The 12747-nt window shown below is 48.5% G+C and overlaps 13 non-coding genes across 13 annotated transcripts; all 13 read right to left on the bottom strand.

Annotated features, from left to right (window-relative positions):
* Positions 1–4951: 4951 nt before the first annotated feature.
* TRNAM-CAU (transfer RNA methionine (anticodon CAU)) lies at positions 4952–5024 on the bottom strand. Its single transcript has one exon. It is a non-coding gene; the product is annotated as a tRNA-Met (tRNA).
* Positions 5025–5107: 83 nt separating this feature from the next.
* TRNAM-CAU (transfer RNA methionine (anticodon CAU)) lies at positions 5108–5180 on the bottom strand. The gene has a single exon. It is a non-coding gene; the product is annotated as a tRNA-Met (tRNA).
* An 83-nt stretch (positions 5181–5263) lies between these two features.
* On the bottom strand, positions 5264–5336 carry TRNAM-CAU (transfer RNA methionine (anticodon CAU)). The gene has a single exon. It is a non-coding gene; the product is annotated as a tRNA-Met (tRNA).
* Positions 5337–5419: 83 nt separating this feature from the next.
* Positions 5420–5492, bottom strand: TRNAM-CAU (transfer RNA methionine (anticodon CAU)). The gene has a single exon. It is a non-coding gene; the product is annotated as a tRNA-Met (tRNA).
* An 83-nt stretch (positions 5493–5575) lies between these two features.
* On the bottom strand, positions 5576–5648 carry TRNAM-CAU (transfer RNA methionine (anticodon CAU)). Its single transcript has one exon. It is a non-coding gene; the product is annotated as a tRNA-Met (tRNA).
* An 83-nt stretch (positions 5649–5731) lies between these two features.
* Positions 5732–5804, bottom strand: TRNAM-CAU (transfer RNA methionine (anticodon CAU)). Its single transcript has one exon. It is a non-coding gene; the product is annotated as a tRNA-Met (tRNA).
* An 83-nt stretch (positions 5805–5887) lies between these two features.
* Positions 5888–5960, bottom strand: TRNAM-CAU (transfer RNA methionine (anticodon CAU)). The gene has a single exon. It is a non-coding gene; the product is annotated as a tRNA-Met (tRNA).
* An 83-nt stretch (positions 5961–6043) lies between these two features.
* Positions 6044–6116, bottom strand: TRNAM-CAU (transfer RNA methionine (anticodon CAU)). Its single transcript has one exon. It is a non-coding gene; the product is annotated as a tRNA-Met (tRNA).
* Positions 6117–6199: 83 nt separating this feature from the next.
* TRNAM-CAU (transfer RNA methionine (anticodon CAU)) lies at positions 6200–6272 on the bottom strand. Its single transcript has one exon. It is a non-coding gene; the product is annotated as a tRNA-Met (tRNA).
* An 83-nt stretch (positions 6273–6355) lies between these two features.
* TRNAM-CAU (transfer RNA methionine (anticodon CAU)) lies at positions 6356–6428 on the bottom strand. The gene has a single exon. It is a non-coding gene; the product is annotated as a tRNA-Met (tRNA).
* A 5011-nt stretch (positions 6429–11439) lies between these two features.
* TRNAM-CAU (transfer RNA methionine (anticodon CAU)) lies at positions 11440–11512 on the bottom strand. The gene has a single exon. It is a non-coding gene; the product is annotated as a tRNA-Met (tRNA).
* An 83-nt stretch (positions 11513–11595) lies between these two features.
* On the bottom strand, positions 11596–11668 carry TRNAM-CAU (transfer RNA methionine (anticodon CAU)). Its single transcript has one exon. It is a non-coding gene; the product is annotated as a tRNA-Met (tRNA).
* Positions 11669–11754: 86 nt separating this feature from the next.
* Positions 11755–11827, bottom strand: TRNAM-CAU (transfer RNA methionine (anticodon CAU)). Its single transcript has one exon. It is a non-coding gene; the product is annotated as a tRNA-Met (tRNA).
* Between the last annotated feature and the right edge of the window lie 920 nt (positions 11828–12747).

Below are 12747 nucleotides of genomic sequence, written 5' to 3'. Positions count from 1 at the left end.
AGGGTTCTGGCATGGGGAGTGGTCATCGACACCCGATGTTTTTGCCAACGTAACCTGGGCTACAACACCTGTGAAGTATTTGGGCGTACCTTTGGAATGTTATGAAGACAGTGATTCATTCTGGCGTGTCCAAGCTCAAGAAATAAGCGAGAAGGTCGACAAGTGGAAAGGGGCACCGCTAACTATCTTCGCACGAGCCACTGTGTGCAATCTGTTTTTTGTGGCAAAGTTGTGGTATGTCATGCAGATACTTCATTGTTCCAGGTTAAATGCAAAAGCTTCATCGAGTTTTTTCTGTTTCTATTTGAGCATCCAAATGGGAAAGGTGTAGCCGAGATAACTTGTTTCGCCGGGTTCGAGAAGGTGGACTTGGGCTTGCTCATCTATTTGTACGCCAACTGGTAAATCGTTTTATTTTCCTTCGTGACATCTCAGACCCTTTCTTACGTACTGCGTGCTAAGTAAGACTCGTGCGGGCAGTGCCCAATTTTGTGGTCTCTACGCGAAGTATGCCAGGGCGAATGTCCAAGTTTTTTCAAGAGATAGTAAGCAGTGTTCGAATTTTAACTGCTCGTTTTTCGGTAGAATACTTTAGTACAGTCAAAAAGAAGAAACTGTACAATGATATTTGTGACAACGTTTTTCCTCTTCCTATGTACAGAGCCTTGTACAGCGAGAGTCTAGGTCAAGACGTATTAAAACGCGTGAAAAGAATGCCAGTTTCTCAGGGGGTAAAGACGTTTTTCTTTAAGCTACACACAGGTACCTACATTATCGGTGAAAACATTTTTCGAAGATAAGGGTTTTTATCTGCCTTGGGGTTCACATTGGTTAATATGTAAACAACCAGAGACAATGAATCATGTTTTTCTGCACTGCTGGGAGGGGGTTTATTTTGGGGACGTATTACAAAGAACACTTAAAGAAGAATCACCTTTAGATCCACACGGAATCAGGTTCCTGCCGACAGATAATGAAGATGATGTATACACAGTTGAAATCTCCCATTATCACCGTCAGCTTTTCGGAGTTGCAATAATGACGAATACCTTCAAAGAAATCGCGCCTTTCACCAACGTTGTTCGGTGCATAAACACAAATGCGCCATTCGTATGAATACAAAACGAGATCGCAAACAACGAAGCGGCCATACGCACAAGTCGTGAAAGCCTGAATTGTGACAACAAGGCACTGACGCACGAAGAGCACACAACCAGCCGCCGCTCCAACTGCATGATTTACAACGGCATTGTATCTTGAAGTAAAGCAGCTAACCATTCTCCCGGTTTCTTCTTCACCATCAACTTTTGTTTCTTGAATCGCGATGACGTCTAGCTCCAGCTCGATAACCAAACGAAACAGTTGATTTTGCTTACGCCTTGCAGCGAGCCCTCGAACATTAATAGTCGCGAATCTAATGGCTTTATCTAAACGAATCATTGCTTATAAAAGAATAACCGGGAGCATACAATTTACTGATGTCTGTGGCCTGAGCGCCACAGACATACTATACTGAGCGCCCTCGCTGGGCACAACCAGGCTTCGCATGCGTGAAACCGCAACCCGCACTTCATACGCGCCTAGTTTTTATCATCCAACGGGAGAGAGTGAGGGTGCGAAGTTACGTCAGCGGTTGTACCCTCGGAGCTGACGAGCACCGATTAGCCACAGCGAGCGCAACGCCGCCACACGGCCGCGTGCTTGCTCCGCCAGCCTTCGGAGCAGCCTGGTTACTTTTGGCAAAGACGGTACCTACTGCATGACTCACGCATATATTACAACGCGATCGAAAAGGCTGCAACATGCGCTCAGTTTGCTCTTGAGATTCAACTTTGGTTTCTTGTATAGCTGCGATATCGATATCGTTTTCAAGAAGACGACGACTAACTTGGTATTGCCGGCGCTTTGAAGCTAGACCTCTCACGTTCAACGTTGATATACGTAACGCTACTTTTTGTAATGCATTCATTTTCATTAAGAAAAGGATCACGCATATAGTTTACCTTTGTAAACAGTAAGACTAGTTACAAAAAACTCCACACAACTCACAGCAGTTTACAGTTGCGTTGACTGGGCAACTTGTAAATGACGTCTGCCAGCAGTTCGTTGTCGCTCCGCTTAAAAACGGAGCCTCCCAGATTTCCCAGGTAGCAAGCATTACGGGGGCGGCGGCTTGGCCGCCTGCCGCGGGTCGGGCGGAATGTTCGGCCGCGGCTTGAAAGACGGACGTCTAACACCAGGAGCTTTCGTCAGTAGTTCATCGGCACTTTCTTCCGGTGTCTGCTCGTCGTCAGCGTTCTTCTCTCGCGGTCGCTTTCCAGCCTGGCTGCCGCTGGCGGCTACAACGACCATAGCCGCCTCCTCGCGGATTTCATCACCCTTTGATGCTTCGTCAAAAAGGGTTGTTGGCGTCTTCCGCCTTGTTCGCCTTCTCTTTGGGTGCGCTTTCCTGAGGGATATCAGCAGGCTCAAACTTCCCGCTCAGCTCTTCATCACACTTTGGGCGAGACACTAGCTTCGCCATGCTGCTGTCACCCTTTTCTCTCGCTGCTTCTTCTGCGTCAACCTCATCCATTAGCAGCTCGGATGTTTCTTCGGCTGAAGCGTGCCCGGTGACGCTGGCGTATGTCCGCGTACACTAGCTCTCCTCATGCCCAAAACGGCGGCTCGCCCCACACTTCGGTACTCGGCATTCGCGTCGGACGTGGCCCTTACCAAGGCAGCGCAAGCAGAGGGGAGCCCTGCTTGGTACCACGACGAGAGCCAGTTCACCAGCGACGCTAACTTGATGTGGCAAGTCTTCTACCTCGACACCTGGCTTCAATGTCAGGGACACCAGGCGCGTTGTCGAACCTTTTGTCGGTCATTCCATAAACACGCCAACGCTCGGCCTTAATGTCAGTCACTTTCCCATACGAGGAAAAAGCCTTTCGCACATCTTCGTCAGGTACACCTGGAAGCAACCAGTACAGCTTCATTCTGACGTCTTGGTTTGCAGGGTCAATAATCAAACAACGACCCTCCTTCACTTTCAGTTCACCAACGGTGAGGATCTTCTTGACATCTTCCGCATTGTCACAGGTCACAGCCCAAACGTGGCTCATCCGATACGCCGCCAAGGCGGTTACATCGGGGAGCAGCTTAAGATCGGCCAATGCGTCGCGAAAATCTTCGACACGATATGGTCGGGCACGGACGTCGGCGTGAAGAAAAACAGTATTAAAAACAATAAGACCTGTTGGCAGGCTGGGCAGGATCACCTCGTACTCATTTTCCGGTGCAAAAAACCTGTAACCGCGGCCTGGCATGGCCGCTGAAGCCGCTCCTGAGGAGCCCTGCGTCCGTTCACTGGCGTGGCCGGAACCAGAATCCCTGCGCTAACGAGGCGGATGTGGCCGGGAGCAGAAACTGCGCTACCGAGGCAGATGTTTCGATCTCGGAAAGGGTCAAAGCCTAGGTTGCAAACCCAATTACTAATGCCCCTTGCACAAAAAATGAAACCGCCTTGCCCCGGGTGAGGATCGAACTCACGACCTTCAGATTATGAGACTGACGCGCTCCCTACTGCGCTATTTTTTTTTTCTTTATTGCCGGTCATCACCAACACACAACAAAACCAACAAAAACGCGCTACAATCGGAATGCTCACAGCAGAGCGGTTACCACACGCATGACACTTAATACAGAAGCCGGCAGGCTCATACGAGTTGCCTTTGTCAAGTTAAAATTCCTTCAGCTCGCATAGTGGTTCGACTCTTGAAATCCAGTCTGGCACAGTGGTCTTCAATTTGTGCATTTCAACCAATGCGTGTATACTCTCGCGGAAGTAGAGCCTTGCAGGGCGGGCGTCAGGGTCACAGTGAAAACCCGCCATTCTGGACCGCCATAGACTGTGCAGGCCTATTAGCATAACCGTATCAAGTGGAATCCCATCATTATTTTCAGTTGGCAGGAATCTAATCCCGTATGAGTCTAATGGTAATTCTTTTTTAACAGTTCGTTGCAGCACGTCCCAAAAATAGACGCCCTCCCAACAGTGCAGAAATACATGGTCTATTGTCTCTGGCTGTTTACATATTAAGCAAAGTGAACCCCATGGCAGATAAAAGCCCTTGCTTTCAAAAAAAGTTTGTACCGATAATGTTCCTGTATGTAACTTTAAGAAAAACGTCTTTACCCCAGGAGAAACTGGCATTCTTTTGACACGCTTCAGTACGTCTTGACCTAGACGGCCGCTATACAAGACTCTGTACACAGGAACAGGGAAGAAGTCGTCACAAACAGCTTTATACAGGTTCTTTTTCACTGAACTTAAGCATTCTGTCGAGAAGCGAGCTGACAGAATTCGAACACTGCTGACAACCTCTTTGAAAAAACTAGAAAGACGCCCTGGCATGCTTTCCGTAGCAACAACGAAATTGGGCAACGCCCGCGCGAGCCTCACTTGGCACACAGTGCGCAAAAAGGGGTCGGTGACGTCGCGAAAGAAAATAAATCTGTTTACAAGCTGGCGCACAAATAAGTGAGCAAGCCCGAGACCTCCGTCTTTAATTGGCCGGAATAGGTTATCCCGACTACATCTTTCCCAGCTTGATGCCCATACAAACACAGCAAAGATTCGGTGTAGCTTTTGAACACTCAACCTAGAACAATGAAGTGCTTGCATGACGTACCACACCTTGGCAAGAAAAAATAGATTACACACTGTAGCTCGTGCAAAGATAGACAGCGGCACTCCTTTCCACTTGTCAGCCTTCTCCCGTATTTCCTGAACTTGGGCGCGCCAAAATGGCTTGCTGTCTTGTGAGGATCGAACTCACGACCTTCAGATTATGAGACTGACGCGCTGCCTACTGCGCTACCGAGGCGGATGTTTCGATCTCGGAAAGGGTCAAAGCCTAGGGTGCAAACCCAATTACTAATGCCCGTTGTACGAAAAATGAAACCGCCTTGCCCCGGGTGAGGATCGAACTCACGACCTTCAGATTATGAGACTGACGCGCTGTCTACTGCGCTACCGAGGCGGATGTTTCGATCTCGGAAAGGGTCAAAGCCTAGGGTGCAAACCCAATTACTAATGCCCGTTGTACGAAAAATGAAACCGCCTTGCCCCGGGTGAGGATCGAACTCACGACCTTCAGATTATGAGACTGACGCGCTGCCTACTGCGCTACCGAGGCGGATGTTTCGAACTCGGAAAGGGTCAAAGCCTAGGGTGCAAACCCAATTACTAATGCCCGTTGTACGAAAAATGAAACCGCCTTGCCCCGGGTGAGGATCGAACTCACGACCTTCAGATTATGAGACTGACGCGCTGCCTACTCCGCTACCGAGGCGGATGTTTCGATCTCGGAAAGGGTCAAAGCCTAGGGTGCAAACCCAATTACTAATGCCCGTTGTAGGAAAAATGAAACCGCCTTGCCCCGGGTGAGGATCGAACTCACGACCTTCAGATTATGAGACTGACGCGCTGCCTACTGCGCTACCGAGGCAGATGTTTCGATCTCGGAAAGGGTCAAAGCCTAGGGTGCAAACCCAATTACTAATGCCCGTTGTACGAAAAATGAAACCGCCTTGCCCCGGGTGAGGATCGAACTCACGACCTTCAGATTATGAGACTGACGCGCTGCCTACTGCGCTACCGAGGCGGATGTTTCGATCTCGGAAAGGGTCAAAGCCTAGGGTGCAAACCCAATTACTAATGCCCGTTGTACGAAAAATGAAACCGCCTTGCCCCGGGTGAGGATCGAACTCACGACCTTCAGATTATGAGACTGACGCGCTGCCTACTGCGCTACCGAGGCGGATGTTTCGATCTCGGAAAGGGTCAAAGCCTAGGGTGCAAACCCAATTACTAATGCCCGTTGTACGAAAAATGAAACCGCCTTGCCCCGGGTGAGGATCGAACTCACGACCTTCAGATTATGAGACTGACGCGCTGCCTACTGCGCTACCGAGGCGGATGTTTCGATCTCGGAAAGGGTCAAAGCCTAGGGTGCAAACCCAATTACTAATGCCCGTTGTAGGAAAAATGAAACCGCCTTGCCCCGGGTGAGGATCGAACTCACGACCTTCAGATTATGAGACTGACGCGCTGCCTACTGCGCTACCGAGGCGCATGTTTCGATCTCGGAAAGGGTCAAAGCCTAGGGTGCAAACCCAATTACTAATGCCCGTTGTACGAAAAATGAAACCGCCTTGCCCCGGGTGAGGATCGAACTCACGACCTTCAGATTATGAGACTGACGCGCTGCCTACTGCGCTACCGAGGCGGATGTTTCGATCTCGGAAAGGGTCAAAGCCTAGGGTGCAAACCCAATTACTAATGCCCGTTGTACGAAAAATGAAACCGCCTTGCCCCGGGTGAGGATCGAACTCACGACCTTCAGATTATGAGACTGACGCGCTGCCTACTGCGTTACCGAGGCTTTTTTTTTTTTCTTTATTACCGACTTGGCAACTACAAAAAACGATGAAAAGTCGCATGGAATTAAAAACACAAGTCACTTTCTTACAGGTTTCTTGTGGTAGAATGGATTAGGTGACATGAGCTTGTCCAAGACTGGCAGCCAATCTGGGGGTTCAGATTGCCCTCCGAAAACATCACGCGTGTACATTACACTTTCAACAAAGTATTGATGGGCTGGGTGTACGACAACATGCTCATGGCGAACATCCATCCGCGTTCTCCATATGCTGTGCATACACAAGACCATTAATAAATCCCTGGGCACTTCTCCTGGCTGGGCGCATGGAAGGTAGCGTATGCCAAACGGCGTTATTGGTAAGTCCTTTTTAATAGTGCGCTGTAGCACGTCCCACAAAAAAACCGCATCGTGACAATCAAGGAAAATATGCTCTATGGTTTCCAGCTTTTTGCAAATTAAACAGTCAGCAGACCAAGGCACGAAAAGGCCTTTGCTTTCCAGCCATGGCTTCACCGGAAGAGTGCCGGTATGCAATTGAAAAAAGAAAGATTTAGCGGACGATCTGATGGGCATTCTTTTCACTCTCTTCAACACGTCCCGCTCCGGACCCAAAGCATATACAGCGCGATAAAGAGGCACAGGTAAAAAGGTTTCCAATAAATCTTTGCACAGCCGTTTTCGCGTAACAGTAAACATATACTCATTCGAAAATCTCGCCTTCACTATTTGGAAAGACGCGACAACTTCGCGAAGAAAAGCACTTAGAGCCATTGGCCCTGTAGACATAGTGGAAACTACATATTCCGGCAGTGAATCACGCAATCGCACTTGGATTACCGTTCTAAGAAAAACATCGCTTTGTTCGCGCAAAAAAAAGAACCTGGTTACAATCTGCTTTAAGTATAAATGTGACAATCCCAGTCCACCATTATGCACCGTATGAAACAAATTACATCGACTGGTACGCTCCCATGTTGAAGCCCACACAAACGTGGCAAATACCCTATGCAGTTTTTGAACAGAGATTCTTGACATAGATAACACTTGCAGCATGTAAAAAATTTTTGCAACTAGGAACATATTGCAAAGGGTAGCTCTTGCGAACATAGAAAAGTTATGTCCTCCCCATTTATTTGTTTGGGTTTTCACTTGCTCAACTTCACCGGCCCAACATTCCTTGCTTTCACGGTAATGCTTTAGTGGCACACCAAGGTAATTGCCTGGCGTTGTTGTCCATTGCATACTGGAGAATAATGCAGGCGCGTATTGCCAGTTTCCGTGCCAAAATCCTAAACACTTTGCCCAACTAATTTCACTTCCACTTGCAGTGCAAAAAGCAGTGGCTTCTTTTACAACTTCTTGCACGCTCTCATGGTCAGTACAAAAAACCGCAATATCGTCCGCGTATGCCAAAACCCGAACTTCACTTTGAAAAAATCTATAACCGCGTATGTTTGGCCTTGTAAGCAATCTTAGACAGAAAGGCTCCAGATAAAGCGCAAACAAAAGGGGAGACAGAGGACAGCCCTGCCTTACTGACGACTGAACAGGTATACGATCAGTTAACTGCTTATTCACGACCAGTCTCGCTGAACAGCACTCGTAAACCATTTTCACGCCCTTTGTAATCACGGAACCAGCATTGACGTACTCTAAAACAGAGAACAAAATTTCATGTACCACTTTATCAAATGCTTTGTGGAGGTCTAATTGCATCATGGCTACGTGGTCATGCATCGCGTCACAACACTCTAGTACACTCCTTGCTGCGTGTATGTTAGTAAAAATGGTCCTTCCTTTTATACCGCATGTCTGATGTGGGCCTACAAGAGAAGTAATTACACGTTGGAGTCGTCGCCCTAATACTTTCATGTAAATTTTATAGTCAACATTCGTTAGACTTATAGGACGGTAAGACGCTACAGACTGAAGCTTAACATGGTCATCAGTTTTCGGGATTAATACAATGTGTGACATTCGAAAAGACGGAGGAGGTACGTTCTTTTCGTAGCATTCACTAATAACTCTTTCCAGTAAAACAGCCATTTCAGTTGGAAAGGCCTTGTATATGGCAGCACCAAGACCATCTGGTCCGGGTGACTTACTGGAATTTAATTCCCCGATAGCGGCCTCAATTTCCTCAGAAGTAATACTTGCTTCAAGTGTCTGCGCCACTTCGTCTTCTACTCTTGGCATCAGCGACAGAAAGTCTTTTCTGAAGCGTTCAATGTCCGGTGTTTTCAGGCTAAACAATTCGCTGTAAAATTCTACAAACGCCCGTTCAATCGTTTTTTTTTTTCGAGGTAACTACGTTCTGATAGCAGATTTCTTTTATCTCTTTTGACACTGCGTACCTTTTTTCGTCACTAAGTGCCCTTTTCGTGGGCGTCTCTCCGAGCCACAATTTTTCGCTGCGTGCCCTTATCACCGCACCGCGATACTTCTCTTCGTCCATCCCCTCAAGTTTGGTTTTTATCTTGTTAATATCTTGGGCGAACAAGCCAGGCTTAACGCTCTCCATGCTAAGCATGTATTCAAGTGTGCTACGAAGTTCTTTTTCTTGTTCTCTTTCTTTACGTCGGAGAGTGCATGCTCGGTCAATAGCAGCTATCTTTATCTCGCACTTAAACTGCTCCTATGCTTGTATAAAATTAGAGTCATTTTGTAACATATGCTTAATATATTCTTTAACTTTAGTGGTAAACTCTTCATCCAGCAGCAGTTTTTCATTAAATTTCCATAGCTCCCAATTGAACGTTGTTGCCTTACTTTTCATGCCTAGAGTAATCATTACGAGGGAGTGGTCACTAAAGCTCATGGGAAGTGTTTGATATTCCGAGCACAAGGGCACACAATCAATGGGAACATATATTCGGTCCAACCTTGCATGACAGCTACCTTGAAAGTGCGTGAGCTTTGCTTGGCCTTCATGCGTCATTATACAGCCAGCATCTTCAAGCTCTGCCTCAATAACAATGTCAATAAGTAACTCTGCACTCTTGTCACGAAGGACACGGTCTGTTGTTCTATCTTCCGGTCTACAGACACAGTTGAAGTCTCCAAGCAGGAGAACACGCCTCTCATGTATTAAGAAGGATTTCATATAGTGAAAGAACTCTTCGCGCTCAAACGTTCTAGTCGGGGCATAAACGCAGATCACTCTCCAGTCCAATCCAGAAAAACTGAAATCACATATCAAAAGCCGACCACTCTCACACGAGAACACAGACTGCACACACTCTATGCAATTTCGAATGAAAATGACACATCCCCCCGATCTTCCAACCGCATGACAAACGCTAACACTATATCTAGAACGATATATTTCAGCCATTTTCTCTGTTTGTTGTTCGCTTTCCATTTTGCTCTCTTGAACTGCTAGCACATCAATTTCATTTTCCAGCAGAATGCGGTTCAGCTGCAGTTGTCTCCGACGCGTCGACAGCCCCCTCACATTTAGCGTGGCTACGCGCAAGCTAGTGGTTAAATTGGTCGCCATCTCAAGAAATTATAAATCGCGAAACATATATCACTCACATCGCTTTTGCAGAAAGACAGCATTGCGGTTGATCTGTTGCACGGGATGACCATTCTTCCTTTTTGGCGAGTCCGTCCGTCGTTCCAAGCGCTGCTCCCGATCATGGACCGGGCTTGTAACGTCTCGACCGGAAAGGGCACCCCCGCTATGGCGGAGGCACAGGTGACACAGTTCTCCGGTCTGGGGGCACGTTTGGCCTTGGCTTGAAGGACGCCCGGCGAAGGGGGGCCGCCTTCAGTGGAGGCTGTTCGTTTTCCGCTCCTCCTTGGGTTGATCCCTCGTTGACACTGTCTTCGTGCACACGCTTCACAGGCAAGGTAGAAGCAGCTGGCATCTCAGCTTCAGTGTCCCCCTGTTCCTCACTGTGTTGCGTAGCCGAAGCTGGGCGTGCAGCACTGGCTTTGCCGTCTTCTTTCGAGGGTGTCTCGGTCCCAGCGACATTCGACAACGGAACTATCAACTCTGATTCACAGTGTTCTTTAGGGGCAGGGGTCTTCTCAGAGGACTGTTCGTTCTGTTCTGCCTCCTCAGCGATTCCACTGCTCGCTTCCTCGGCGTCCACTGCGTCCATCAAGTGCTCGCCTGCCACTTCACTCGGCACGGGGCCTGCAACGTTGGCATACGTGCGCACACACTGGGACTCGTCATGGCCGTAGCGACGACACAGCCCGCAGCGCGGCACACGACACTCACGCCGTAAATGACCTTTCCCGCGGCACCGGAGGCAAAGCGGGGCTCTGCCTGGGACGTGGACGAGTGCGGCGTCCTCGGCGACCCGAAGCTGATGCGGCAGGTCCTCAATGGTAACGCCCACTTTTAGCTTCAGCGTGACCGTTCGTGTCGTTGAAGCCTTGTCGACACACCCTTGTACTTTCCACTTGTCTCTTGAAATTTCAGTCACTTTTCCAAAAGCTGCCAACGCCGCTCGCACATCATCGTCTTGCACGCCGTGAAGCAGCCAGAAAAGCTTCAGCCTGATGCCATGGTTACAGGGGTCAATGACTACACAGCGGTATTCCTTCACTTCAATAGCTTGGGCTTCCAAAATCTTCGCTTTCGCCTCTTCACCTTTAAACGTTACCGCCCACACGTGATTCATTTGGTATGCCCCGAGGGCAACCACTTCCGGCAGCAGTGAAAGACGAGCGAGGGAGTCTCGAAAGTGCTCCACCCGGTACGGCCTGGCTTTTATGTCGCCATGCAAAAAAACAGTATGTAAAACACTCGAACCTGTAGGCAGATGCGGTAGAACCAGTTCATAATCCTTGGTAGGCCTTTCCGTGCTCCTGATACCACGGCCCAGCTGGGCCGCTAAATCCGCTCCTTGGGAGCCCATGATAATCACGTCCGTCACGCTCGGTGGCCGGAAGTGGGACTGCGCTACCGAGGCGGATGTTTCGATCTCGGAAAGGGTCAAAGCTTAGGGTGCGAACCCAATTACTAATGCCCGTTGTACGAAAAATGAAACCGCCTTGCCCCGGGTGAGGATCGAACTCACGACCTTCAGATTATGAGACTGACGCGCTGCCTACTGCGCTACCGAGGCGGATGTTTCGATCTCGGAAAGGGTCAAAGCCTAGGGTGCAAACCCAATTACTAATGCCCGTTGTACGAAAAATGAAACCGCCTTGCCCCGGGTGAGGATCGAACTCACGACCTTCAGATTATGAGACTGACGCGCTGTCTACTGCGCTACCGAGGCGGATGTTTCGATCTCGGAAAGGGTCAAAGCCTAGGGTGCAAACCCAATTACTAATGCCCATTGCACAAAAAAAAATGAAACCGCCTTGCCCCGGGTGAGGATCGAACTCACGACCTTCAGATTATGCGACTGACGCGCTGCCTTCTGCGCTACCGAGGCTTTTTTTTTTCTTTATTTCCTGACCGAGGACGTACCCAAAAAAGACACATGTGACATCAATAACATGACAAAATAAAAGATCAAGCATTGACTTAAAGCTTCAGCCTTCCTTAGCTGAAGTTGTCGGATTAAAAATCCCTCATATGTGACAACCCTTCAAAACTAACTAACCATTCTGGCTCTAGTTTTAAAGCTTTCTGTTCGTCCACATATGCCCGTATGCTCTCTCTAAAGAGCTGTCTCGCTGAACGTGCATCGACGTCACCGTGCTCTACAGCCATTCTGCTTTTCCATATGCTGTGGAGAGCCAGTAGCATCAAAAGATCCAACGGTGTATCATTGTTCGCTTCTACTGGCGAGAATCGGATACCATGTGGGCTTATGGGTGTGTTCCTTTTTAAACGTCCTCTGGAGCACGTCCCATAAAAATACGGCATCCCAGCATTCGAGAAACACGTGTTCAATCGTCTCCTCTTTCCTGCATATTATGCAGTGGACACCCCAGGGTACAAAAAGCCCTTTCTGTTCTTTCCATTTCTTTACCTCCAATGTTCCAGTGTGCAGCTTAAAAAAGAACGTTTTCACCCCTGCCGGCACCATCATCCTCTTCACTCTTTTAAGAACATTTTTGCCCCCTGTGGACGAGTACACAGCTCTGTACAACGGTTCTGGAAGCACCACATCGCACAAGTCTTTATACAGTTTTTTCCGGTTTACACTCCACAAATAGTCTAAAGTAAACCTCACCATCAAGAACCTGTACGCCAAGACCACTTCCCTTAGATACCCGTGGACACCTCCTGACATGCGGTCAGAAGAAACGACAATTCCCGGGAGAGCTTGACCCAGGCGTAACTGACAGACCGTACGAAGAAATGGATTTTTTTTACATTCAAGAACATGAAACGGTTGACTAACTG

Source organism: Amblyomma maculatum, chromosome 1, assembly GCF_055883805.1.
Source record: "Amblyomma maculatum isolate TAMU_Amacu chromosome 1, ASM5588380v1, whole genome shotgun sequence".
NCBI classification, from domain to species: domain Eukaryota; kingdom Metazoa; phylum Arthropoda; class Arachnida; order Ixodida; family Ixodidae; genus Amblyomma; species Amblyomma maculatum.
This window is presented reverse-complemented; position numbering and strand designations above follow the sequence as displayed.